Below are 26,716 nucleotides of genomic sequence, written 5' to 3' on the forward strand. Positions count from 1 at the left end.
GTGTAATCTTCTGCTAAGTAACTTTTGAACTAAAGTGACAATGCATAGCATAAGTTTTATAGTGACCGCCCTTTAAATTATGAAGATCTCTTTACTCTGAGGCTGTGGGGAGACTTTTCACTGAAAGTTAAAGTATAGGCGGAACAGCTGCATTTTTGTGGGATCATATCTCGTTATCTCTGCCATGCAAGTAAAAGTGCTTGTGGCCATGTGAGTCCTATCTAACGCTTCTGTCTCTTTATGGCCTTGGTGGAACTGCCTTGGTTTAACAGGATGGTTGGGAGGCCCTTCTTGCCTTTGTCTTGGTCTTTCTCAATATGCCATGTATACTTAACACAGCTGTTAAAAAGGGCTTCTCTTGGGTCCTGTGTAAAGGACAGTATAAACTCTGCTCCATTTATGTGAGACACTGCAGCTTGTACCAATTTGCACCATTTAACACTTGCTTACGGTTTTTTTTCAGGGTTTATTAAAGAGATTAATCTAAAGGCAACAAGAAACCAAATTTGGCTCTAACCAAGTTAAAGAATGCAAACCTAATTGATATCCATCCAGTGATACCCATGTCATAGACGACTCTGGATCTTGTGTTGAGAAATGTCCAACACGTGCAAAATCATGGTTATGACTAAAGAAATGGAAGGGGAAGATGGTAGACTTTCTCATTGCCTCTGTTTTGTGGTGAACTGCACACAAGTGAGGAATGAAGGCAGGTGTTTGCCCAGGAGTCATGCTTTAAACAGTCAAATCCAAGAATATTTTGCTAATCTTTTTTTGTAGGAGTAAATTATTTCTTTAATAACAGTCTGTGTACATTGTGTATGGTACTCCATCTGCTATAAACAGAGTTCTGCTCAGTTTGATAAAGAAAAGCTAGATTAAACTATGTCAGGAAGTGTAAACAGTTTTGGGGAATGTGGCATGCTTTTGATGATTCATGTAGCCATGCTAAATCACTTAAGTGAGATTCCCATTCAGAATTCTCTAGAGCTGTGCTTCTTTCTGCATTGATTGTAAAGGAAGACTAGTTTGGAGCTAGCCTTTGTATGTAGTTTTCTTGGCGACCCTGGGAAGGTCAGTGCCTTGCACCTGGTATTTCAAGTTTCTTCTAGATCTCCTAAGTGTAATTTGTCTTGCTGCTTATAAACAGAAGCTAAACATACTGTGGACTTTCCAGGGAGAGTAGGACTGCGTACACATTCAGGAAATACAGGAAAAGGTTGGGTGTCAGTGATACCTGGTCTGCTTCCAGTACTTCAGAGACAGAGGAGTTGTATGTGTGAAAATGGAGGAGCTATCCAGAAGGTGACAGCATCGGTAGCAGATCTCCACAAAATTCTCCACAGTGATGGTATTCAGTGTTCCCACAGAGAGAGACAAGACAGATGGGCCACAGCTGAGCCCATCACTGTACCTGGTACTTTCTTGTTGCTTTTGCATTATATGTGATGCCTGTTGCGTTACATATGTCTGGAGACCCACCCAGGACTCTGCTGTGCCAAGTATTTTAAAACATAGTAAAGAAGTCTCTGCTCTAAGATTTTATTTATTTATTTTTCTTAAATAGGGCAGATGAGTGGAAGAAAGCAGGTATGCTTTTTCTGTTGATGTTTAGTATGGCACATACTGAGAAGTTTTGAGTTCAGCGTATTGAATAGAGTATCATTTGACAGTGAATTTATTTCAGGATGTGAACCAACCTTCAAATCATTCAGTGAGACTCTTCTAAAGTTGCAAAATATAAACTCTGTGGGCTTATGAGGAGGTATATATCTGTGAGAGGTAAATATTCATGTAATCTGAGAACCTTTGTCTTAGAATAACCAGTCTGTGTTCACGGCAAATATCCCTTGCACATCCTCCCTTATCGCGCTCCTCTCAACATGGTCAGGTTTTGTGACATTGATCAGACTTGCTTCTGATCTGTCCCTCAGACACCTCTCTGCACTCATACCGCACTTGTTCCCATTTCCTTGGTCTCATATCCTACCCAGACAGTAAGTGATGAGACTTAATAAAACCAGAGGACAGATAGGTATTCCAGGCGGCCAGCTTGTACGCTGAGCCAATTCCACAGTTTGCTGATACAATCCTTCATACAGCTGTGGTCATGACTATTCACAGTGTGGTTCATGAGGAGAGAGAGGAGTCTCCTGATCCATGTTTCCTCTGGGACAGGAGGGAGATCTTTGTTGATGACTATGCTGTGTGTACAACACATAGCCCCTCTCTCATCTTCTCCAGGTCTGCTTGTTTGGTTTTTGACTGTACTTTTCCCTTCCATCTCTTTTTGTACCTTTCCTACCTAGTGCCTCCCCAAGATGCAGAACCTTCTTCTGACTGTGGTCAGTCTGAACTTCAGTAGCATTAGGGAGGGAATCTGACATCCCAGCAATGGTGGACTGTGTTTCTGGTACCTTATCCTTGCATCTCAGGGCATGGTGCCACTGGAAAAACTGGCTTTTGGAAAACTAGCATTTTGGGTGCCTTCAGAGAGCAGTGTGTGCTATTCAGGTTTGTTATTCAGTGTTTCTTCTGGTTTCCTCTTACTATGTGTTTTCCTTCCTTTAATCCACTGCCCTCTTTCTGTTTCATGTTCCCCACAGGCATTTTCTTTTGTTCTCTCCTGGCTGTCTACTGTCTTACCCTCCTTTGGTGCATGGAGGAGAAACTACTGAATTTTGTTAGCAGTAGTCATAAGCCTGTTCTTGACAGGGGGAGCCAGTAGGAACATAAAGTTTGTCCTCGCAGGCTGCATTAGCGGTGCAGTTTGCAGTATTATTTTCTAGCAGCAGTATCAGCTAATGTTAATTTAGAAATGGTGTAGTCTCAAGTGTGATCTAAAACAGCTAAATTGCTTGGAGAGTGTCACTTGAGATGTTTGCTTCCTCTGTAGGAGAATTCTTCTGCTAATGTGCCCTTTTGTGGACGATTGTCTAGATGTCTCATCAGTCTGGAGAGGCTTCTTTTTAGTGCTGTGTGCTCTCTGGAGAGTTTATTTTTAAATAGTTACTGAAGCAACAGTCTTCTAAAATGCTGCAGTATTAGGATAGAAGGAATTAAAATAGTAAGCCTCTGAAAGGGTAGATTGAAAAAAATACATTTGTCTTATATTCTCTAAGGCTAGCTGAAAGTGCTGTTGGAACTGTGTTCTACAAGATGACTTGTTTACTTCACAGTTTCTTCCTCAAAACTCTTATACTCTAGTTTAAATTGTGGACATTCCCAAACTGAAATGTTGGCAAAACCAAATGTTCTATTTCAGGAACTGCTGTGCACTAACCTGCATTCTCTTAAGATGGGCTGTATCTTCAGATAGTCACCTTGGAACTGTAACTACCATGGAGCAGTAAGATGCTATTACAGAAGCAAAATTACTTTTTTGAGGAGAAACATTTTCTAAGTCTTCCTTCTTTGTGCCAAAAACCTGGGGACTTTACTGTTTACCCTCTGCCAGAACATTTCAGAGTGAATGTTTTTCAAGAGGTCAGATTTCCTTATTGCATTGTACTTGTGCACCATTGCAGTGGTTCTACTTTATATCATCTTTTCCTTAATCTAAAGTCTTCAGGTGAGTTGTGTCAGTACGACAATTACATTTAACAAAGCTATTGTATTCATTTGAAATCATGTCACTGATAAACCAGATGATTAATCAAATGTTACAGAATATCACCTCCAAATATAAGAGGTTGTCTTTTTCTAAGTCCTCACTCCTTCGCTGCACTGTTCCTGTACTCTTTAGCTATCACAAAAGATCCTTTGTTGTTCATTTGACTGGTAAACTACGCTTATTTTATGCTTCATCAAACTCCCAGTGAGCTCAAGGTTTATAATATCAAAAGTCTAGATCTCCAAGGGTGAGAGAAGCTAACGTGTTTCATAAAGCTATAGGGATCAGCCAGCATACAGAAAAACATCCCAGGCAGTCAAGGGTTTTTCGATGGTGGAGGACAGTGGTGGTGAATTCTGTTCTGCATTCATGCAAACCATGATGATAACTTACAGGCATGATGCTTTCTCACAGTTGGCGTCTGCTGGTGAATTCAGCTATTGGGCGTAGTAATTTCATTCTGGACTTTTAAGAAAGCAAGGAATTTCAGAAACGTGAAGTACCACAAAGCTGGAAGAGGGTACTGAGAAGAAAGGACCAGATGGCTGAGTAGTTTCAAGATGCATAGGTCAGACTTGACCCAGTGGGCCAGTTATTGCTGCATACTGGCTGGTCTCGGTTGTTCCTTTTTCCTGTTGGTGTCGCAACAGGTGGATCTTGAAGGGAAGACTCTGAAATGGACTAGCAATAAAGTGCTGTGAGATTAACACAGTAAACCGAGTGTTTATTTCTTCTGTTGGATTTGAAGATGAATTGCTTTACAATGTTGTGCTAATTATGGCAATTCAGGAAGTGATTCACAAGAGTGGGTAGCTGAGCATGTGGTCCTTCTAACAGGTGTCTTAGCTTAACCTAGGTTGACTTATTTGCTAGAATTGTGCTTCATTTGCTACAAGGGCAATTGGAAATGCTCAGTTTTAATTCCTATGACTTGACTGAATGCAGTCCTCTGACACCTCGCAGAAGAATGTGAACAGCCTTCAGCCTGTCTACAAAGTCAAGACACTTTGGCTTGTTTTTAGAAAAGTTTCTTTACAGTGGTATGCGCTAGAATGTGTTTTCGGGGCTGTAAGTTCAATGCTATGCTGTGTAACAAAATCATGACATTTAGTGTGAAGTTACGCTGCATATTGCACAATTTTACTCAGGTTTGCTACTTGCTTCATTGTGTAGGCTCCAGTGTGGAGGCAGTATCCTCAATAAGTATCAGGGAATCTGAGAGCAAGTAGATTCTGTGATCTTATTCTCAAATGCAGTAATGACTTAAAATATATATTACATTTTTTTTCAGTTATAAAAACCTATATTCTCTGGTTTCCCCAAGCAGAAATGCAGAAGATATTAGTGTTCCCATTTGGTGGGATAGCTCCTGCTGTGCAAAATACGTGTTGCTGTGACATATTGGAGTTTATGCCACAGTTATGCACAGCAAATGCATGTAGTGTCTATGGAGTTTCAGTTAGAACAGCAAAATCTTTAGGTGGCAAGAACAAGGTCATGGTGTGAGATTTAGTTGCGTACAGCAGTTCTTGTTGTGGGAAGGAATGTTTGGCAGGCATTAACTTTTTATATCCTGGTAATATTCAGGTACTGCAGAAAAATTATCTGTGAAGGTCTTAAAAATGGTGGAGGTATGAATCCTAGCCACCACCCCCTTGAACTCTGGGTTCAAAGAGTCTTTTTGTTAGAGGTGGAGGCAGGGAGAAACATGATGGGCTGACCAGGCTTTTGGTTTGTGAGAGCTTACTGTAGAGCACTGAAACTGAGCAGCAGCCCATTGCTGGAGTGTGTCCTCACCTGCAGGATCTAGTAGTGGTATCTTAAAATGGTTAAGGGAGGGTAGTGGTGGAAATGAGCTGTGACATTCTCTCCCAGACAAAGCCCTGACTGTAAGGAGTTAAAACTTGGAGAGGAATGAACTGAGGTCAGCAGCACAAATGGTCTGTTCAGTAAATAATTTTCTTTGTATACTGACTCCATTCTTTCACTCATTATTTGCTCCACTTATTCTTTTCCCTTCCCACACAGACACACGCGCGCACACGCAATTTTTCTGGATTTATTATTCTCTTTTGCCCTAGTTATCACCTTCCAATGGCCACTTGTCACAGTGACCCACCCTCTGGCTAAGGGAGCTGTAGATGATAGGTTTACTGTGAAAGAACCACCCTCAATCTGGGATGGACACCTGTGTTCAGCTTAGAAGATGCAAGGCTCTTTTCCAGCTGCTCCTGTGAGTCTGCTTGCTCCGAGCACTGCAGTGGCTGTACAGAATGCAGCACACAGGAGGGAGAACGCTGTTCAGCCATAGACAGAAGAATTAAGAGCTGTTGCCCACCTTTTTTTCCCCCTTGGTGGCAGGCTGCGAGCTCCTGGGTGAGTGAACATCTGGTACATGGCATGTGTTGTTCCAAGATTGGTGGGGAAATGCATTAAATAGCTGCGCCGTTACTGAGAATTCGGGTAAATGTAGGACGAAGCATTGGTTAATGCTAGGGTCTGCAAAACGTAGCAGGCTTTGATGCTAGTGCTTGGACATGATGCTATGAAACGAGAAAAAGCTTTTAAGGGTCCTGTATCTGAGGATCCACAGAAATCAGCTAGAAAAAGTAGGATTTTGGGGGTTAAGTGACCTTGAATGTTTGCTCCAGTGAAACAATCCATGTGTGACTGGTATTTAGGAAAATATTTTCTGGGAGGCCCTTTTGTTAGGGGAGAGCAGTTCAAATGTCCTGCGTTGGTTTAGAGATCCATTTTGATTTTAGAGTGAAAGTGTAATAGCTGCTGCTTGTCACCTTTGTGTGTGATATTTTAAATGCTGCTCTCCCCAGGCTCCTGAAAGATGTGCTGAATCTCTTTTTGTGGGCATTAAATTGACTTTAAAAAGCCCCACAGACAGGATGAAACAGATGCTTAGCAGGCATATTGTAGCATGGCAACTATTGAGAAGACAGCCCATGTATAATCATAAATACATACTTTTGGGTTGGGGGGGGCTTTCATTCTGCACCACTTAGCAATTTACAGTCCAATAATTTTTGCCTGCTGTTGGAGTGCAGCCTCTGTGTTCCTTCCCTTTCCCTTAGGGCACTGTTGTCTGCTTCATTCTTCTGAGATTTTTATGCTTTCCATTGTGTGTTCTTAAATAAAAAGGCAACTCTAGAGACAAACAAACAAAATTCCTTTCTTGCTTGACTTGTGCTTTTCCCTTCTAAAAATTATTTTCCTTTTCCCTGGTACGGCAGCGTTATTAAAACCAGGACTTTTCTCAGCTAAGCTGTGTTACTGCAGAACCAGTAGGGTAAAGTGAATATAGTGCTTGCTATGACAGTTGCGTTTTTTCTCCTTGGTTTAAATATTGATAGTAGAGAAGTTAGAGATCCAAAGACACTAAATCAAGACAACTGTTCGTTGTTCTCTAAACAGACTTTAGAAACAGCTTTCCTATAGCTACATTGTTCAGTGAAGTGCATTCCTTTCCAGTAAATGGACAGGCTTTAAGGCCCTCAGGTTCTTCAGATCTGAAACAACAGAAGCAATCATTAAAGCTAAATACAAAAGGAAAACTATTACAAAGGGGGGATTTTTAGGAGTGTCCTGGGCAGTGCCCCTATCTTCAGCTGCTGGTGTTTTTTTATCCCTGGGGTGCTTTGTCCTCTTCTCCTGGTCTTGTCACACAGCACAGCTGTCTGGGTGTGCATAAAGAGTTTGATGGGAAAACTGATCTAGATTTAAAAATAGCCTTGTTGGAATAAAAGATAGCGAACCTGGCTGGGTTTACTGTGGGGTCCCATAACTGTTGTAACGGCATTACTAGTCAGGTGGGGATGGTTTGGTGGTGAAGTGAAGATGAGGTTGCTGTCAGTGTGGCTTAGGGTATGGGTAGAAGTGTAGTGAGTGACAAAGAGAAATTGTTGCTTGTTGATCTTCTATTTGGGAGGACATACTTGATACCTCTGGAGAAAAAGGAGGAATGTTTTCAAGAGAAGTGTTAAAAGGCTATAGCTTCTATGAAAGAGAAAATAGATGCAAGTTAATAAAGGAGAGAAAATACAGCTAGGGATGAGGTGCCACAAATTCACTGTTTCTGTTGAACCATTATTCTTTTTTTTTTTGGTGTAGGGTTTTGGTTCCTAGGTCTGTGTTCTGATTATGTTCTGTGTCTCCAGGGCTGCAGCTGAGAGACAAAAGGAGCAGCAGGACTTCTCAGGGAATGTAGTTTTGTTAGCTGCGGTCTGCTTTCTCTCCTAGCTCGGCAAACTTCAGGTATGCTTGTGCACTTGTGAACATGGTCACTTCTGCATATATCAGCTGGTTTTATCATGAAAATTACCTCTGGCTGTACATGACCTCATAATATTTCTACTAGCAAAATATATGCTACTTGCTTATTCTTAATTACCACTGAATATGTTAAAAAATTGAGGCTTCTAACAATTGAAGAAATGACTGCATTTTCCTGTTAATTGGCAATTAGGAGCAGCTTGGTAAAGTGTTGGAAAACTAAAAAGTTGTGTTGGATTTTTTTGGGGTTTTTTTTGGTAAAGTTAGTTGTGAGGTGGATACTTAAAGTACCCACTTGTGTTACACCGAGGTGTTTGTAGCCATGTAATTCCTCTGTATGATCCCTTCAGAGGGCTTTGCACTGAATCAGAAGGGCACGTTTTACTGTAGTGTGGCCTTAGGATGGTGCTTTCACATAAACATAAGTAGGGTCAGACTGTATGTCAGGATTTGCTTGTGAGGTGGTTGGGTAGAATTGACTTAAATCCTCACTGTACTCAGAGAATGACGGGAGGTGACTTGTCTTACCATTTAAAGATAAGCAGCCGCTTTCAGGAATGGTGTTTCTTAGTTCTCTGCAGAAGAGACTGGAAATAAGACGCCCTGTGTGATCTGTGAAGTATGATCGTAAACCAGGCATAGTCAGTGTAGTCCTAAAATAAACACTAGTGAGAAATTGGAGGTCCTAACATTGATGGGTGGGAATGTTACTCAGCTATACAAAGCCTAAAAGAGAAATTGAAAGGAAGTAAAACCAGAAAGGAAGGATCCAGCTGTCTTTCCTGTTTCACAGAACTTGTGTACAAACTGGGGTGGAATATGCAGGAGAATGATACTGACAGTTGCTTTTCTGTCTTTCTCCTGTACTTTGCTCTCTAGTTTAGATAGGCATTTGCAGCATTGCAGGATTTCTGGCTGTAGTCTGTTCTTATCTAGGAAAGTAGCATTACCTTTTAAACCAGTGAAAATGCCATTGATCTGACATTACACTGACATTCTTTCATCTCAAAGTGTTCTGACCATTTTACAAGAGGGGTAAAAGTGTGTGTCCCCTCAGTTTTTGAAGGGAAATAAATGAAATGCCACGTTATTGTGGTTGACCTTCATAAGCTTAGACACGGCTAGGATAAGAATCTAGGTCCTTCCTTGTTCCTGAGATCGGTACATTAAGAGGGAACTTTTCACTATCTTGCAGATATGATATACGTGTTTGTGGGCATGAATAGCAACTAATGAATATTTATGTATACACTAATGAAGCTCTACATCTGTTTTTACATATGCATATGAGTATGGATTTGCAAGATACCGGTGTGGGTGTGAATAGATGCAGGCCTGGGAAAACTGTAATAGCTTGTAACTGTGCCACTTGGCACATACAGCATGTACAAATGCATACTTGCAGAAAAGTATTAAAAAGCAAAATAAAAATTTCTACCTTCTCTTCCCTTCCTAGAAGTCATGAACCCTAGGGGTTTTTTTAAGTATAACCACTACTTGCTGAAAATCTTAACAAAACCCTCCTACTTTCTGTTTTTGACTTTTTGAATGGGAACCCCTGTTGGTGACACTACATCCCCAAGGCGGCAAGCCTAGTAATGTTGCAGGTGGGAAAGTGAATGGTGTTAGAGTGAAACTGATAACCCTTTTTCATATAGTCTGCAATTTAAAATTTGGGTGGGTGGGGGGTGAAGTTGGCAATTTCATTGGGCTGCATGTTGGGAGTTATGTCTAGAGATGTATGCATTGAACCTATTCTGTGACAAAGGTGCCCCTTCCCCTGTGCTTGCTTTTTTAGAGTTGGGTGATTCAAAGTTACATTACAAAATCCGATCTGCTAAAAGTTGGGGGTTAGTTACAAGAATACTTCTGAAAATAACAGGTTTTTCTATTTGCCTACCTGCAGTGTTACTGAAGCCTCTCCTTGACACTGGTGGTGTTTCTGAAATTTCTGTCATACCTGATGGTCCCCATGAACCACTTCTATTTCTTTAACAAGATTATGCTGTAGCAAAAGCCTCAGTATTTGATTCTGAAATATTTCTGTTGGTGAAACTATCATTCTGATTTAAATGTTGAAAAAGTGCTGATTTACAGGGGGGAACACAGACTATGGTTTTTACTATAGAGTTTTGGTAATTTGAAAAATGGGAGTACAGTATTCTGCTCTCTTATTGTCTCTTTCTTGGTAGTCTCATTTTTTAAAGGTCTTTGGCCTTTTAAGAGGAGTGACTTGGAGGCAGCCTGTTTTAACATTCACAGTTATCTTCTTAAAACTGTTGTTTCAGTGTCTATTATGTAATTTTTGTCTGAAAGTTTCTATTGTTTATACTTCAGATTCTACCTCTGAAGCCTTCTATTCCTCAGGCCAGCCAGGAGTTATTAATTAGTTAGCCCCTTTTGTAATTTTGTAACATTCACTGCTCCTTTTCAGGAAACCAAGAAAGGAACTTTCCTGGTTTTGTCACTGTTTAGTGGCTTTTTCGATGTAGTGCATCCAGATCTTGAGTGCTGAGTATGGACTAAATTGGGATTCTTCCCCGCAAACCTCCCAGCTACTGCCTTTTAAAAAAGATGTTAACCGTTTGACTAACCAGTGCTTGAACTCCATATAACTTTGCCATCTCCTCAGTTGAAACAGGGAACCGTACTAAAATATGCAGTATAACAATGTTTGGTATTAATACTAGTTCTGGCAGCAGGTTTCTTAAGGTGTCTTATTACAACAGTTGAAAAAAAACTGGAGGCAGGGAAGATCAATGCATGAGCTGTTTCATACAGTGGAAACTAGCGAATTAATAGGCAGTCCAATAACAGGATTTTCAGATTTTAACTGACTTGGAGTTGGTATTTGAGGATCGATATGCACATGCTCACCCTTTTTGCAAGGCAGTGAATATTCTGCTGTTCATATTGCAATATGTAGCGTTCAGCTTCTGGCATGAGATAGCGTGTGCTGCATCTAGTTACGATGTTTCCCCATGGGTGGATTTCCTGCCTTGAAATCACTATGCCCTTGGGTATACTTTTTTATTATCGGCCAGTATGACTGCAGATGCTTTCTTCCCTGTGTTTGTGCCTTTTTTCTTTTTCTCTACAACCCCCCCCACCCCCCAACTGACTGACTTGCTTGCAGAGTAATTTATGGAAATTATTTCCACGAGTTGTTAGATAGTGTCTCAGAGACCTTTCTCTGCATGCTTCAAATTAACGGGCAGAAAAGAGGGAAGTTAGCTTGCCGGGGCTAATAATGTATGGAAACTTGCAGAACTCCTCCTGCTTCACATATTAATAGCGATGAAATATCAGTGAAACAAGGAAAAAATTAAATTGGTACTCTTGCCTTCTTCAGAAGGGAAGCAGGCAGAAAGGCTTTATGTGGCTTCTGTCTTCTTATACCAACTTATTCACTATAGTAAACCTGACTTGTATTTTTGTCATGCTTTTGAAAGACTCCAGATTTTTACGACTATTTTTAACACTTCTGATTGAGAGGGGGAGGTTCTTCTATACATGTAAAGCGCTCACTTCTGGCTTTGTAGAAGGATAATTAGTGAATGGTGCCTAGACTACTATTGGCACTGGTGATGAAGCATGAAAAGAAATCGAAACAATCCCTAGACTGATCGCTGTGTTTTCTTAATTTACTTAGGAGCTTAAAGGACAAATATGAGAGTATGCAGTTTGCCAGCTGAAGGAAGCGTGTATGGTAGCTTTTTTTGGCTCAGTTCTGACTTCTTAAAACATTTAAATGAGCAAATGACTTACTCCTTTTCCTGATCTGGCTAGTTCTTTCAAAGTCTCATCTGAGATACATTTCACAGATTCTGAGTAGGTTTTTTTTGTTTTTTTGAATGACTGACTTGCTGGATATGAATGTGCAACTTGGACTGCTTTGTTGGTAAATAGCAGTTGTTAAAAAAAAAATAAAATAGAATTACATGCCCTGGCTGCTATAAACTGTGTTGTAACTTGTCTCCTAAAGACAGAAATCCCCTCCTTCCTTGGCAGTTAGAAGAGAGGCCACAAAGATCTGGAATTGTGTGTCTTGAGTGGAGGACTAGGAGGTTATTTGTTCCGGGATTGAGCTATATCTTCAGCCTCCATATGCACTGTAGATGTCTGGTTAAAGACAAGGGAAAGGCACCTTTCCCCAATTTTCTTTTGTTCTGTTGTAGTTATAGCAAGAATCTGCTGCCTTCCTAGTTGGTGGGGTCATGTTCTTTTGCTGTCATAGTCCCTAGGGCTTTCTGATACAGGGATGTTACAGAAGTATCTTAAGCCCAGGCAGTGCTGCAGCTGGAATCTGTGGGCAAAAGGCATCTTCCCTACTCCTTGAGGATCATTTTTGTTGTACTACACTGATAGTTGTATCTTTCTAAGTGGCTTTCCTCACAAACCTGGATTCAGATGATTCATTGAAGCTATTCTGGGATGCCAGGCAGATGTCAGCTTTGTGCTGCTTCTCTGTTTCTGGTTATCCACACTGAGCAGTGCATTCTGTTCATTCCACAGAAAAAGAAGATTTATGATCAGAAATCCAAGACTGTGACCCCAGTGAAGTGTCAGACCTGAAAATACAGAGAATGCCTTGGTTAGTTAACGGGAAGGAAAAGCCCCACTGTAATCATTTAAGTGCTAGGCAGCTTCCTTTCTATGGAATAATTGTCAGAGAGAAAGTGAATCATTTACTTTGAGTTTTTCCTGTGAGTGCCAGTGCTGTGATGTGGGGAAGCAGAAGTTCGGACCTGGTCTGTGAAGGGAGAGGGCTGCTCTTGGTTTCTAGTGAAACAGCTTTGGCATAGCAGGTTTTATCACAGTTGAAAATTTCCTCTACCTTTCTGTGGAAGAGAGGCTACTTGGAAGATGCTTAGTGTTCATAGTGTGTTCATATTTTGTATGTTTTGACTGGAAAAGACAAGATACTTCCATTTCCTACTATTGTTGTGTAGAGCCTAGAGCAGCACTATCCAGTGCTTGCGGTTTGCATTAGTAAGACTTGTTTTTGATGTGTTTGTGTATGTGCAACAGCAGTTACAGTTTGAACTTTAACTACTTTACTGTCTTACAGGTTCATGCTCACTACTTGTGTTATGGTTAAGCAATGGAGATTCATTTTGGCACGCTAAAGAAATGCATTCATCTTGAATGTCTTGTTTCCTTGAAAACGCTCTTACAGGTTTCAACTAAAATGTATGCTTCGCTAACAAAAGCAAATGAAATTTCAGTTTTTTCTCAGCTTCATAGTGTGTCAGGTTCAGCTTTTCTTTTCTTTTGCATAGCTAGTTTTCTCTTGTGCTGAAAAGACATTTAATAAACACTACTAGAACAAGAGAACACACTGGATTTGAAGAAATTGAATAGGTATTATGGCACACATACCAGTTCTGAGAGCTTCTCTGAAGCTGCTGCTTACACACTGTTGTCTGGTTTGTAGAAACATTTTCTTCTGCTTATGAAGTTCAGACTACGCAGCTGGAGAGAGCTCTTCATCTCACAAACCTGCAGTTATTGAAGTGGTGTTTGGTATTCTTATGGAATAGAGGCACCAAATAGCCACATTTGATTTGGTGAGGTACTGTGCCCCTTGGCTGAAGACAGTCCTGTTGGCATTAGCCCAGTTCTGACACAGATGTCCCGTTGTAGTCTCTTTTGAAAAAACCTGGGTTTAAGTGTTACTTTCAGCAATAATGTATGATATAAATGCACTCTAAATAAAACTTGTTTACAAGCCTTACTTACAAATAGGAGAAGTAAGTCTCAAGCATGCATTAAAAGTGTTGTTTTGAATGTGACAGGGACAGAGTACGTGAATCCTAAAGAAAACTTCTGTGTGCCTGATTCTCTGCAGCTATCCCCTTAATTGGGAAGGGTGCAACTGCTTTTTGTTGTTTGCAGTGAGATGTAGAAATGCAGCATCTTTCTGACGGTGGGAATAACAAACTTTTCCCCATTCTGTTCACAAGGAATGCACTGATGTTTGTGGTGTTACCTTATGTGCTAGGGCTATCTGCTTTACTGGGTCACAGCCCATAAACCGAAACAGCTGCTTTGCATCTTGCTCTCTTAGCCCTTTTCCTCTCATGCTGGAAGGCTCTGTGTTTTGAGAAGCGCAAAGCACTCTGTGCGAGGAAGATAACTATAGAGTTGATGTTTTCAGGAGAGGGCTTGGCTCTATTGGCAGCTGCTGTCAGCTTGCCCTGGACTTTGTTACAGGACTGATAGTGCTCTTGAAAAGCCAGATCTTTGTGTCCCGGTGTTCAAGTACTACAGACTCACTGGGGAGAGCTCTGTGTGCACAGAATGTGTTTGTGCATGTGTATTCTTCCCTTGAGTAGGGCAATATTTAGCTGTTAAGTGAATTTATACTGCTAGTGAGAAGGTCTGGATTGGCATCTGTAGGAAAAAGGAAGGAAAGCTGATGTCATGGGCTGAGGCAGATAGGCAGGATGCAGAACGGGGGAACTTGGCTGAAGGGTGTTCTTTAGTTTGGGATCTGTGGCAAGTGTCCTTGGTTATGACTTTGCCAGAGACCTTCTTCACAATAAAATAACAATGTGGCTATGTGTACGGGTGGAAGCCATTCTCCCCTAGATCAGGTATATTGGTGTCATCTTAAATAGCGTGGTTGTGATGTTCTGCACTCCTAGGTATGTGTCCAGTCTCTCTGAGGAACCATTGCTAGAGTTGGGCACAGGCCCAGCAGAAACAGCTGGGTTTTTTTGTGGCAAAGCATGCTTCTGGTAAGGACTTCCTAGAGGGCCTAAGGAAAGGAGGAATCAAATCGTGGTAAGGTTTTGTGGGATTTAGATATGCACATATTTAAAACTCTTCTGAAAATAACCAGCTTTATAGGCCTATCTCAAAAGATATGGTTAGAGATAAAAACCTTTGTTATTGTAACTACTTAAGAATTAAGTGATATAAAATGCTATCAGTTTTTAAAATTTTGATACCTTTGTGTCAGCTCTAGCCGTCTGTCACATCATTCAGTAGCTGTGCCAATGTGATTATGGTAATTTGATACATAAAGTTGGTTGGTTTTGTTTTGGTCATGACTGATTATTTTCAAGGAATAAGTTGGTAAATCCAAGGATAAGCCAGAAGTTAATTCAACCATGTGAGAAGCTTGAATCCTTGAAAACATGGGACTCTGGGCAGATTAGCTTATTATAAAGTAACTTTAAATTGAGAAACTCTTAATTTCTAAGCAAAAAATATTTGGACTCTGAAATAAGTACTTGAGTCTCGGGAGTGTTTTCATAGCTCTGTCTTTAGAACAGGACTCTGAATTAAGAAAGGATTTGTATTAGGTGAGTTTGATGCCCTCTCAGAGTTTATGTATGTCATAATTTAATCAACCTGAATTTTATTTAGTCGTTGAAGGTCATAACGGGAAAGGCCACCTACACAGGTACACTCTTGTCTTCCCTGATGCCTTGGATATCTTGCTGTGAACTGTTAAGGAGCAACTTTTCTGTCAATGCAGAGTAGACACTGAATAGGTCTTCTGCAGAAGATCAGGAACTAGTTTTCCTGCCTTGTAACTGTGCTCTTGTGTCCTCCACCACTCTGTGTAGCAAGACTGCTTTGTTAGAGGCACTTAGTGAAATATATTGCTGATAACAATTAGTGGGAAGGCAAAAATCGATCTAGGTGAGGAGGACTCTGAACTTCCTGGTGGGGTTTTGATAATGTAAAAATATGAGGAGCTTTCTGCGATGTTGGATGATCTGTTTTGCAGTAACTGTCTCTGATGGAAGTATATTCAGACATGCAGCCTGTTCCATCTCTCCACACTGTTTCCTCTGACAGTTGTTGGGATGGTATCCTGCAAATTGCTGCCAGTGAACTGACAGTCACATCCTCTCCGCAGTTCGGGAGACAGGGAAGGCTTACTGAGGAGTGAAAGAGGAAGGAAGGAGAACAGTTCCATTGTAGTTTTTTTGACCTGAGATAGTTCTAGCAGTCTTTCACATCAGACTTAAAGGTTGTGAATCACTTCCTGGTCACAGGGGTTCCAGGGTTACTTTCAGGTTTAAGGTAGAGAGAACTTTTAAGCTCTTGATTTTAACTCCTGCCTCTCGTGGCCTATGTGCTGCTGTTCTGTATCCCTTCATTTTTCCAGTACTGGTGCTAGTAGTCTCCATTTGAATCTTAAGATAATATTCTCTCCAAGATCAGAGTTGTAGACTTTGCTTTGCCTCAGCAACCCTGTTGTGGCTTTGTGCAAAACAAAATATTTTTTAACAAGCCTTTCTTTTAGATGGAATAAATTGTTAACTCTTCAAAGTAAAGATGATGTGGGATAAACACAGAGATGACTCTACAGTGAAGTTCCTTTTTGAAGGACAGTTCTGTTTGCACAGGACTTTGGACTAAAAGACTAAAAACTTATGGTTTTACACTTAGACTAATATTTGACTTCTGTTCACTTACACAATAAATGTAGAGATGGTTCTCTGAGGTTGGTCTCTGTTGATAAGACTTCACAAATAGATTTAGCAGATGATGCATAGCATAGGCGCTTGGGTCTTAGATACTAACCATTAACTGAAAGTATTTTCTTATGTAAGAAGAGCCTGTTAATCCACAGTTATACAAATATCTTGATGGAGGTTTATAGGATGGAAGTTGAAGTCTCCCCTTGGAAATGGTCTTCTGGCTGCTAATTCTCTATGTTCTTGATATAAAACTGCCTAAGCAACTCAATACATAATGAAGCAAGCTTGCAAATCCCTTATCTACTCATTGCCAAGGCAACTTCTGGTCACATCCCCCCTCTGGTTGACTCTTTAGCTCATAGTTTTTTGAAGATTGCAATTAGTGGCCCTGAAGGGAGGTTATCTGTCATGACTTCGGTGCTTAAGTACAGGAAGAATTTGAGTTATTGCCTCCCCTATGTCTCCTTGTCTTAAAGCAGGTAGAAATATGGAAAAGACTATACTATTTTACACCCTTCCACTTGGGCTGTTAGGATAAGCTAGGGCTTCATCTTTCTATTAAGGTGTTATCAGTGTTATTTCTACTACTTTATCAGGTGAAGTACCCTCTTAAAAGCACCCATAGTCACATGTTTATTTAGTACTCGCTGTAAAGTCTTCCGTCTGGGTTCAGGAAGGCTGCTATAAGGACTCTTTTGAAGTTCAGGGCAGGGTGTGAATGTTGTATGGGGGAACAGCAAGTTCGCTGGATATTCACCGAGGGCTTGTGGTGCTTCCTGCTTGAGAAATATTTAGGGAGTTGCAGTGGTTCATGAAGAACTGGGGAGGGCAGCTGTGGTGTCCAAAGAAGCTTATTTATAGCATTGCCAAAAAAAGATAGGCTAGGCACACGGCAGCTGCATACCAACAGATCTCCTCTTCTATAAAAACTTGTCTAAGTCTGCTGATCACTGGCTTTTTTTCCTTCCCAATTGGAGTTGGGCTCAGACAGATCTATGGAGTGGCTGTAGATCTAGCTTTTCCTTTCCCGTCTAGTTCAATGGGGTATACATTTGGCATTTAATGCCATTAGGCAAGCAAAGTTCTTGTTCAGATCCTTGACTTTGGTTTAAATGAATAAATAAATGTAACACACAATTCCCACAGAATAAGGGAGATACATTTATTGTGTGTTAATGTGGGGGCTGGAGGCTTCATTTTCTTGGAAATCCCTTGATTTCTTTGGCTAAGCAGTGGGCAAAGACGTCATATTGTATGTGTAAACACTGGCTTTTTAAAACAGAAAAAGGGATAATGCATTTTTCTTACCGTATTACTCTAACATTTGTCAGTGTTCTTTCTATCTTGCAGAATTCGGTAGCCACCACTCGTACAAAGATTTGTAAGTCATGTCAACTCTTGTTGAAAAAATTGATTTAAGAAAATATCTTTTCTAGCTAAGTGTGTTAACTTTGAAACTTTAAGGTGGTTCAGAACTTTGGCCTTCTGTAGTGATGGTTTCAGGCTGTTCTAGAATGGAGAGAAACAAGCTAAAATGAGTTAATCTTTGGGTTGTTTGAGAGCATACGTAAACCTAAAATGTTTGGTTCCCACTCTAACACAGTTAAATCTAGAACTTGTCTACTATTCCATGGAGATACACAATATCTGAGCCTTAAATACAAATACTCCTGATTGATAGGGAAGAGTCTTAAGCTGCTGCTTCGAGCTGTGTGGTAGAGCTGTTGCCTTTCAGCTTAGTTTGTCCCTTCAGGAGTTTCATGGTGACTGGGTACCAACCTTGGCTAACGCTGGTTTAATTCTATGCTAGTGATATGCTAGACATCTTCTGGGCTATATCGGCTAGCTGGATGCTAGACTTCAAGTGGTAACTCCCACTTCTGCTTAAATGCAAAATAATTAGTAGTAGCCTCTGTCTTTGACTCTGCAGCTATGGCAATTTGAATCCAGTCACATGCTGAAAGAAGTTTGCTTCATCTCAAATGAACAATGGCTGTAAACTGCTTGCAAATGTTACGCTTTTCTCAAGACAACCGTCAAATATTATGTTATATTCTTAAATAAGAACTGTTTAAAAGAATAATGCATCTGGTTTTAACTTGCGTAAAGCTTATGCAAGAGACATAGTGTGTGATAAAGCTTGAAGAACTCTTACCTGACAAGGTCTCAAGTCTTGGAAATCCTGCTGCATTTGGCATTCAGCCCTGTAAGTAGACAGGGTAATGGGTATCTGTGTGTAACAATAACAATAATAAGAAAGGCTGGAACTGTAAATAAACAAATAACTGCTTTTGAATATGAAGTACCCAAAGGCTTATGTGCTTTATAATCTGCATTAAGAGCATATATGGGAGAAAAAAAATCTGCCTACCCATAAAAAGTACTTCTGATATTCATACCTTCCTCCACACCTCCAAAAAGATTTTTCAATGAAGTGAAAATAGTTATGTGGAATAGTCTTGTCAGGGAGAAGAGAACAAGCACAGAAATGTGACCTGTACAGGGAAGCTTCTGACAGGATATTTTCATGAGGCTCTCATACTAACCTGCTCTTCCTTGCTGGTGTAAAAACGTGGACTATGCAGGCCAGTGTTTTCCCTTCTGCTGAACTTTAATCTCAGAGCTGTGGGAGAACAGTATTTACTCCTTGAATCTCAGTTTGTCCATAATGCGGTAGGGCAGGCTGGGCATCATCCTTAGATGTACGTCTGAGTCCCATCTCTTGAATTACATGTCAGGAGTTGATCATTCGGAATCTTAACTTGTACTGCCATCGGTGGGAAGCAGGGCACTGGTCACCTGATGGACCATTTGATGGAAGAGGAATATGTCCAGTGTAAACATTTGATTCCACCTTCCTCCTGCCCTACCTGTCTGTGCTGAGGGGTTTATACAGTGAACTCATGTGACCTCCATGGTCACATTATGTGAATTGAAATTGTGCTGGAACTGTCTATTGTTGAAAAGGAGCCATCCCTCCTTTTCTCCCTCTCACATTCTGTGCAGCCTCCTTTCCTTTTCTTCTAAGGATTCAAATTGTCCTGAACTGCAAATTGGGTAGGTGGAGGGTCTGTCTTCTGTCATTGTTTTTTATTCTGGAGGCTCAGTGCCTATTGCTGGTGCTCAAGAGTGGCAGATATATTTTGTTTCTAGAAGCCAGCACCTTTGTGTGTGTAGGATATGCCTTTGGCTAGAAGTGCCATGTAACTCGTTTTGAACAGTGACAGACCCAAGTTCTGTTTCCTGCTCTAGAGAGCTTATTTGCAAATGATACTGTTCTCCTTATAACCTTGACTTAGTATCCTTTAAACAAAAACTAATTGCTGCTTGTGTGAGATTTTGAGGACTGATATTTTGCTTATTTTCAGTAGGAGGCTGACAGGTTTTTTTAAAGGTGGTGATTCATGTAGTAGTTAATAAACAAGAAATCTTGGCTGAATGATGGAACACTTAAAATCTGACACTTACTAAACTGTTTACGTGTTATGTATTTCAACACACAGATTATTGCTCCTAAAGAGCATAAATATTCAGGTGGTTTCTCCCCTGTCTCTTTAGGTCATTTCCCCCCCCCGCCCCTCCCCAGCCCGGTGGGTCAAGAATTGGTCAAAAGGGCATGTAAGGTACTACAAATTGTGACATACTCATGTGCTAGTCATCTTTAGGTCCTTGAGGCAGTACTAGTGAAACAAATTTTTGTGCTGCGAGTGTTTTCCTTCTTCCTTCAGAACCTTTCCAGGATCAAGCCATTCCTGTCTGCTTGTTTCTGTATGCTGATAAAACAGTTTTGTTTTCAGTGTCAGAATGGCTTCAGAAATTAGACTTGAAAGGCTTGCCTGCTTACCTCGTTTTGTTTTGTTCTGTCAAGGTTAGTAACACATCAGCTCTGGAGAGAGTGAATTCAAGGTTTGTAGCACAGCAGCTTTGGAGAGAGCAGGTCCATGTGTGAGTACTGCTTGGAGAGGCCTCTCCTCAGAGCAGTTAAAAAGGTGCTTGTGCAATATGATTAATCTTGAGAGCTTTAGTACAGAAGAATGAAGTTAATTGTAGCTTCCCCTTTTTATAACACCCAAGGCTTACCATTTCTATGCATTTAACGTGTGCCAGCAGAAGAGAAAACTTTTGTTGTGGTAACCTGGGAAACCCACTGTGGATGCTGGTCGTGTTGTGTTTGGGACTCCCAGGGAAAGGGCTGCCTTTACCCTATGTGTGTGACCAGATACTGTGGCAAAAAGCTCACCCTGGAGAACAGCAGTGCGCACAGTTTGACACTTGGATGCTATTGGTGTTATAGTGGCAGAGGCTGTTGGATTCTTGGGTTGTTTGCGGAGTTTTCGTGTTTGTTTTTTTTTTTTTTATTTTAGTTGTCCTTAATCTCTCTTCCCCATGCCATCTTCAGAAAACAGTGAGGCAGCTGTGCATCCCTGCACTTTAAGATGGTAAGGGAGAAATCACAGAGATGCTTCTATGGAAAAATTATTAAAAGGCTGATGAAAGCAGTTACCATTAGTGGACTTTTATTATTCTGCTGCCTTAGACCTAACAGAAATATTAAGTTGACGAGGTGTTCAGGCAGCACCTTTTTAGTCATGTTCTCAGTGTAGTGAAGCTTGTCACAGGTACTGTCTGTAACAAACTGTGGTTTTGGTATTAACCTGAGCTGATACAGCTGGCAAAAGTTTGAAATGGAGTACTTTCCAGTTCATGTGGCTGTGGAGCCTTGATAAATGGCTGTTTGGCAGACTCTGCTGCTGTAGCAAGGGTGGGGGCTATCTGCTCTGTGGTGTTGCCTGTTCCTTTGCATTTCAGGGTGGTAACTGGGACTGATAGTGGCCTTTTTGTGGTCTTTTTAGGTTTTGGGTTTTTTTTTTTCTTTTTTGGGGGGGCGGTAGGGCACAGGGTGGTGTTGGTGTTTTTTGTTTTGTAACAGTTTGGCAGGTGATCTGCAGTATGATTGCAGTATGATGACAGTAAGTTTTGTAGTCCTTTCCCAGACTTGTCCAGCCCTAGGAGCCAGAATTCTTCTGTCTGGCTGATGCTGAATTAATTTCTCCTGCTTCTTATTGTTTATTACTCACTTTACAAGCTACTTGAAGACTGGAGTTTGACCATGGAAGTAAGTAATCTCAAGAGAGTGCAGATAAAATCTTAAGAGGAGTTGTCAGTTAACAAGGAGATTAGGGAATGTATTCTAGAATGTGCTGGGGTAATAGAAAACTCAATATTCAAGGGGAGGAAAGGTGTATTAAGACAAAGAAAGGAGAGCCTCTTCTAGAGGCTTAAAGATAACTATAAAAGCATATTTACTAGCTCTTCTATTTTTCTAGGGGAATAACAGCTGCCACAGAGAAGGCTCCATTTTGAGAATTCCCTGTATTCCTGGGTTACAGGCTGACTTGGCATAGCTGATAGTTGACGTGTGGAGCACTTCAGTTTAGGGTCATCAGTTCAAATACAGCCTTGGTCAGCAGTGGAAGAAAGCTGTTACCACAGGAGTTTTTTAATGAAGTGAGCTGGCAATCTGTCAGGCTCTTAGGGCATGAGTTTCTGCAAAACTACCACAAATGGTACTTGCAAATAAACTTGGGAGTCACAGAAATTAAGCAGGTGTCAATGGTAATCCAAAGAAATGAAATAAGCATACAGAGAGTAACAGGCATTGAACACTCATGCTTGTACAGCTGATAAATGGAGTGTTTATACATTCCTTCCTGAATTTCAAATAAAAACTAGTCAGTGAAGCAGTGAGAAGCTTCTAACTACATCATCTACATTTTCACTGTCCAGATAAAAATAGAAACCCATAAGGGTAACATTGCTGGGTGGGCTAGGCACCAGTAGAACTTGAAAGCATTGTCAAAATAGACAGTTCTTGAGTTCCTTCTGACTTTCAGTCACCTCCTCCTGCCTACCAAATTACCACTTCTTTGATTCCAGTGGCTTTTTCAAAGTCCTGCTTAGCTCGTACTTGTATACACTGTTACTCTGCTGTGGCGAGACAGAGGCTGACTTTCCTTCACATGAGTCAGCAGCCAAGTGCTTAATTCCTGGGGAAAATGAAAGACTTCCTCTGTTGTGGTCTTAGGAGCTTTGCATTGAATGTCCTTGCCCTTCTGCCTCCCTTTGGAGCGAAGGATGAGATGGTACCACGCTTCCTTCCACCTCTGTTTTCATTGTTTGGAGTTCAGTTTAACAGATTGCCTGAGCAGCTGAGGAGATGGTCTCAGTGTGGTGTAGCATTTGTAAACAGTATTTGCATTGTAGTTTTCTTGTTGTCTCCTCCAGCCCACTCATGTCTTTTTCCACCTCCCCCTACAAGCATGTTCTAAGCCAAGCTAGACAACTCTGTTAGTGCAAACCTAGTTATTCCTTAGGGAAGAAAACAACAAATGGAAGTAACTAGCCCTGAAGCTTCTTACTGATGATAGGAATACTAAAAGCTGTTCTGCCTGGAGATGTGAACTTAGAATAGGTCTCAAAACAAATCTGCTTTTTCTTCTTCTCCCTTTCTACCCCAATTCTGCCACATTGTGGTCAGAAATCTTTTTTTAAAAGTTTATAATAGTTCTGGATGTTTTCTTTGACAGAAAACAATGTATACTCTGAAACACGTGCTGCTGACATGAAATCATCTACTCTAGGCAGAGAAGAGAAACTAACTGCCACATCACCAGAGTTCTGTCTGCCCGCCACCCTGTGTGTCTGTGATGGGGAGAAAAAGAAAGTTACAGTATTCAGATTTCACCAGAATGTCTGTATGTGCTCTAAGAACTTCAGCTAAGACTCTCGTGGCTCACTTCTATTACACTTGCATGCACTTTTGTCTGATCTGCCCTCACCCTTTGAAATCACAGATGATAGATTCCTGCTTTACACCTGCACCTCTTTCACTATCCGCCAAAGAGCGCACAGTTTAACGGATGAACTGAACTCTGTCTGTCCTGCCTCGATTGGTAAGTGGTGATGTAAGTGTGCATAATTGAAATGCATAGATTTCCCTGGAGTGCAAAATTGAAAAGCAGGAGGTTAGCCAGCGGGATATGTACTCTTGTTCTAGAGGAACAGTGAAGTAAGGGAGCAAAAATGCTGGAGCAGCTCGCTTTGCTGCACCACATAAGTGACAGCAGCCTCAATTGAGAATTCAAGAAATGCCTGAAAATAGACAAATTTTGTGTTGCAAATAGATTTCCTCACCCCATGCCCCCCCACTCTTTCATAATGGAAGGCCTGGAGGCTGCAGTAGCTCTCCTTTTAAAATGGTGGTGAGCTGGCAAAAAGCAGGGACTGGAGGTGGGTAGAGACTTGACGCTGAACGCAAACTGAATGACACTAATTGAATTTAGTTGTTGCATTATTTTGTCCAGCACTTTTTCAGCAATCTCTCATCTTGACGCTTTGAAGATGAGTAAATGGATTTTATAGCAAGGACAGTATATGCTTTCCTGGATGCAGGATTGTGTCCAGCTGAATTTGCTGTTTCTCTAAAACTTCTCCCTTCTAGGTCTTGGGTATGCTTGTTACCTGTGTAACTTGGGTATAATCATGCCACGTGAAAATCCCTGCTGATTTGAAGAAAGAAGATCTAACCTGGGTTGTCTAGCTGAGTCATAACCCTTTAGAGGATCTGGAAGACCATGTGTTTAGGCTCTGGAAAGAAGGATGAAGAACCATTATAGAAATTGTAGTTGTTCAAGCTGTGGTGCTTTCTGCCTGCTTAGGCAAAGTTTAATTAGCTGCTTTCTTGCAAACATACAATCATTGTGAAATCTTTAGTTGCTTTGTGGTACAACTTTACCCTATGAAAGACAAAATATCACAGATGGTTTACATTTTCCTGAACAAAACATACTGCAGAAGAGTAGGCATGCTCTGGAGCTCTGCTCTTTGAGTAGCTTGCTGGCTGAAGATGGTAAATCAGATAGTTTTATTCAGCTTGAAAACTTAATTGATGGAAATAAGATATTTGACCTTTCAGAGCCATATTGATAGCTCACAACATTTTCTTTTGTTGAGAAACTCTCTAGTGTGAATAAAGTATGTAAGCTTGTGAAGTGTTGCTCTGAATTCTCGAAAGAATTGGATGATCACACTTAAAATAGAGCATAAGCCAGACCCTAAAGCTTGATCTTTTGAAAGTTTTCTTAATTATAATGGAATGTTAGTGAAAACTCACCATGGCAAGATCCTATAAAAGCTTCCATTATACTGTTCCTGAACCTGTTTTTCTAAGTGTTGATGTTGAATGCTGAAGAAATATTTTTGGCTTACTCTTAATTCAGAAATTATATAGATGTCTTAAAGTTAAGTCATATAAGTCATATAAACTGAGAAGAAGAGAACAAGAAAGGGAGAAAAATGCTTGAGAGGAAGTGGTTTTGGTGGTTTTTTTTCCCCAAGTAAACTGGTACATTTACTTGACTAAAACAGTTCTGTGATTCTTGCTATACTTCCTGTAGTTAGAAATGGCTTTTTAGCTTTGACTTTTAAATTCCTCAGGTCTCTTCTGCTTTAACTAAAAAATATGGCATGACATCTACAGTTAACTTGCTATTAAGATGAGTAGCTCTAATTTGCTATTTGCTTATATACTGTGTGACTAATATTGAATACAAGTGATCACACTAAAAATCTCAACAGCTACAATAACCTTTCCTTACATCATTCTTATTAAATTGCTAGCTTTATCTGTTACAGGCAAATTAATTCTTGGCTTAGGACAAATGCATTTCCAATGGAAATGTGTAGATTTTACCTGTCCGACCCTTTGGGAATCTTCTGAATGGGAACCTGGAATGTCTTGTTCCTATTGAAAAGCTGTTCAGAAACCTGTGTCACATAAATTAGAAGTATGGATGCTGAAAAACTGGCAGGGATGTGGTGAACAAAGCAACAAAAAATATGGAACAGTTAGTGGTTATGTTTGTGTGATAACTGGCTGTGGCCATGTCTCATGGACTGAAGGTGACATGTATTAATGCTTGACAGCTCCTGGGATTTAGTGATAGGTACGGACAGGACAGTGTTTTCATGTAATGCTGCACTTGGCTGCCAAAGAAGACTTGAAATAAAATAAAAAGCCTCAGAACTGTGACTGTGGTAAATTTGTGGCGATTGTGTGAGAGTTGCTGTTTGTTGCTACGGCTGTATTGAAGTGTGGTTCCTGGTGTTGAGTGCTGGAATTGTTGGCAGAGATAGGAGACCTGTTTGATGTACTAGTGCAGTTAAACCGGATCATAATGGGTAGTATGATATAGCCTTGATTTCAGCATCTTCTGACTTTTGAATGCATGGTAGGTGGACACCTTTCTAATTTTGTCTGACAGCATGTACTTTAATTTTTATTTTTATTTTTTAAGTTTAAAAAGATGTTATTTTGGTAGGTATTAGATATTCTTTTTATCAGAAGGTAGTGGTGACACAAGCTCTTGCAATAAAATAGCATAAGCAGTTACTAGATTTCTGACTATAACCTGGAATAGCAAATCTATTCATTCAGGAAACTTTCACCTGATGTAATGTATGCCACCAGAGATGGGCTATGAAAGTGAGCCTCCTTTATATGCTTTCTCTTTTTTTCTTTTCTTTTTTTTCTGTGTTTACTTTTACCTCTCCTTCTGAAAATTCTGCATGAAAACATGTCTGTAAGTTGGCACAGATACTGCATGTTCCCAAAGAAACAGGGTAGGATTGTCTTCTGTCAAGCTTTGTAGCTGTGTGTACAAGGGCTTGAGGGGGAATGTGTTGGGAAACTTGGAGGAACTCAGGTGTTTGTGCTGACCTGGGAACTCAGTGTGACTAAATATATTTGTGAGGCACCTAACTGCTCTAGAGCTCTGAGAACATTAATTAATAGTGTGGATGATATTGCAGTTCAAATGTTCTGTGTAAACCCTTAAGCATCAAACATTATGGTAGTTAACATCCCACAAGCTTATTGCCCTAGCACAAAAATAAAACTGTGGATATTTGTCTAATTTTCTTGCAGAATTATAGGAAACATAATCTAGACAGCTAAGGCTTATTATTCCTCCTGTTATTTTTTAAATAGTCTAATTTTAAGTGCCTTAAACAGCAGACTTCCACAACTTCCCTTGAGTATGCCAAGTTGGTAATAGAGCAAACATTCAGTTTGACTCTGTTCCGCAGCACTTCTGATGTGGGTATGAGCTTTTCTTTACTGCTTTGTCACAGTTCCTGATTGATGTTCCTCCAGATTTTTCATGGGAGCCAGTTAGCTGTAGCCCTAAAAAGCCAAATTAAGATCCTGGAAGGAAATTCTGCTTAGTGCGCAGCTGCTGCGAGCACAAGAAAAAGGCAGTAATAAATCTACAGGTTTTAAAACTGAAGTTAAATATGGGGATATTAAAAGAGCAAC

General features: G+C 40.5%; 2 protein-coding genes across 20 annotated transcripts in view; one reads left to right on the plus strand and one right to left on the minus strand.

Moving 5' to 3' along the window:
* Nucleotides 1-26,716, minus strand: part of LOC102047184 (tubulin alpha-4 chain-like) — a 121,769-nt gene that overhangs the window by 48,805 nt on the left and 46,248 nt on the right. The window lies entirely within an intron of this gene.
* Nucleotides 1-26,716, plus strand: part of MICAL3 (microtubule associated monooxygenase, calponin and LIM domain containing 3) — a 161,711-nt gene that overhangs the window by 5,663 nt on the left and 129,332 nt on the right. For 13 of the 19 annotated variants that reach the window (XM_055712817.1, XM_055712824.1, XM_055712822.1 and 10 more), the window contains exon 1: nucleotides 7,771-7,879. The exons of 1 other annotated variant lie outside the window; for it this stretch is intronic. The gene's annotated coding sequence lies outside the window, so the exon portion shown is untranslated. Of the gene's footprint in view, nucleotides 1-5,838; nucleotides 5,990-7,769; nucleotides 7,880-26,716 lie in introns of those variants that run through there. 5 more of the 19 variants (XM_055712835.1, XM_055712820.1, XM_055712833.1 and 2 more) reach the window with 3 other exon arrangements.

This window comes from Falco cherrug, chromosome 5 (assembly GCF_023634085.1).
Source record: "Falco cherrug isolate bFalChe1 chromosome 5, bFalChe1.pri, whole genome shotgun sequence".
Classification (NCBI taxonomy): Eukaryota; Metazoa; Chordata; class Aves; order Falconiformes; family Falconidae; genus Falco; species Falco cherrug.